Source organism: Pongo abelii, chromosome 20 (assembly GCF_028885655.2).
Source record: "Pongo abelii isolate AG06213 chromosome 20, NHGRI_mPonAbe1-v2.0_pri, whole genome shotgun sequence".
Lineage (NCBI taxonomy): Eukaryota > Metazoa > Chordata > Mammalia > Primates > Hominidae > Pongo > Pongo abelii.
In genome coordinates this window covers 10,638,493-10,640,503 of record NC_072005.2, presented here as the reverse complement: position 1 = coordinate 10,640,503, position 2,011 = coordinate 10,638,493, and the positions used below count along the sequence as shown (strand labels likewise).

Here is a 2,011-nt window from a genome sequence, read left to right as displayed (position 1 = left end):
TTTTAGTACAGATGGGGTTTCGCCATGTTGCCAAGGCTGGTCTTGAACTCCTGACCTCAGGTGATCCACCAACCTCAGCCTCCCAAAGTGCTAGGATTACAGGCGTAAGCCACCGCGCCCAACCGACTTCTGCCCTTTTAAAATATGTGTTGCTGGCTGGACGCGGTGGCTCATGCCTGTAATCCCAGCACTTTGGGAGGCTGAGGTGGGTGGATCACAAGGTCAGGAGTTCAAGACCAGCCTGACCAACTTGGTGAAACCTCGTCCCTGCTAAAAATACCAAAAAAAAAAAAAAAAATAGATGGGCATGGCGGTGGGCGCCTGTAATCCCAGCTCCTCAGGAGGCTGAGGCAGAGAATTGCTTGACCCCGGGAGGCGGAGGTTGCAGTGAGCCAAGACTGCACCACTGCACTCCGGCCCGAGTGAAAGAGTGAGACAGCATCTCAAATAAATAAATAAATAAATAAAATATATGTTGCTCTTCCCGGTCAGGTCACCAGCATCATGCTCTTCTATTCCTTTTTCAAGTCCCTTGTGGGCAAGAATGTGGTCGTGGAACTCAAGAATGACCTGAACATCTGTGGCACCCTCCATTCGGTGGATCAGTATCTCAACATCAAATGAGCTGACATCAGTATCACACACCTTGAGAAATATCCTCACATTTTATCAGTGAAGAACTTCTAGGCTGGGTGCGGTGGCTCACACCTGTAATCCCAGCACTTTGGGAGGCCAAGGCAGGTGGATCACCTGAGGTCAGGAGTTTGAGACCAGCCTGGCCAACGTGGCAAAATCCCATCTCTACTAAAACACAAAACTTAGCCGGATGTGGTGGCAGGCACCTGTAATCCCAGCTACTTGGGAAGCTGAGGCAGGAGAGTTGCTGGAACCCGGGAGGCGGAGGCTGCAGTGAGCTGAAATCATGCCACTGCACTCCAGCCTGGGTGACAGAGCGAGACTCTGTCTCAAAAAAAATTTTAAAAAAGGACTGTTTCATTCCGGGCTCAGTGGTCCCATACGTGCAGTTGCCAGCAAAGGAGGTCGACACACAGTTGCCATAGCATGTGGCAAGGAAGAAAGCCAGCAGTAGTAAGTGACAGCCCCTCCTTCTCTTCCCTTCCCTCTTCCTTGGTGACCTGTAACCCCAAGTCCCAGCCCAGGACCCCTAATCCCAATACTTGAAGGGGTTTTGTTTGTTTTTTTACTAATGATGGTTTTGTGGGTTTTTTTAAAAAAAGGGAAGAGTGGATAAGAGGAATAATAGGGAACAGGTATCCTTTGTTGAGAAAAGGAGAAGAGGTAGGCTGGGAAACTCCAAAGCCTTCCCAGTCCCCAGCACCTGCCGTTCTCACTACCTCCCTGGAGATGGTGGGAGGGAGGGCTTCCTAGGTCTTTCCAGGGTACCGTGTGATTCACCTGGGGGTTGAAAGGAATCTGTCCCATGTCAGGAATAACATTTACGATGCAAATATATGTGTGTGTGTGTGTGTGTGTGTATACATAGTAAATAAAAAGTGTCACATATCAAAATGAGAATTTTTAAAATAGTTTAAGAAAAAAGGAGGTGGTCCTGCAGATTATAATAAGAGTGAATGTTTACAGCCAGGAGGGGTGGCTCACATCTGTGATCCCAGCACTTTGGGAGGCAGGAGGGTCACTTGAGGACAGGAGTTCAAGATTAGCCTGGACAACACGATGAAAACCTGTCCCTAAGGCCAGGCACAGTGGCTCACACCTGTAATCCCAGCACTTTGGGAGGCCGAGGCGGGCGGATCCCCTGAGGTCGGGAGTTCGAGACCAGCCTGAACAACATGGAGAAATCCCGTCTTTACTAAAAATACAAAATTAGCCGAGTGCGGTGGTGGCGCATGCATGTAATCCCAGCTAGTAGGGAGGCTGACGCAGGAGAATCACTTGAACCTGGGAGTCAGAGGTTGCAGTGATCCAAGATTGCACCATTGCACACCAGCCTGGGTGACAGAATGAGACTCGGTCTCAAAAAAAAAAAAAA

General features: G+C 49.3%; 1 pseudogene; it reads left to right on the top strand.

The window, feature by feature from the left end:
- The first annotated feature begins 504 nt into the window (after positions 1-504).
- LOC112130093 (U6 snRNA-associated Sm-like protein LSm2) lies at positions 505-1,097 on the top strand (annotated as a pseudogene).
- The last annotated feature ends 914 nt before the right edge of the window (positions 1,098-2,011 follow it).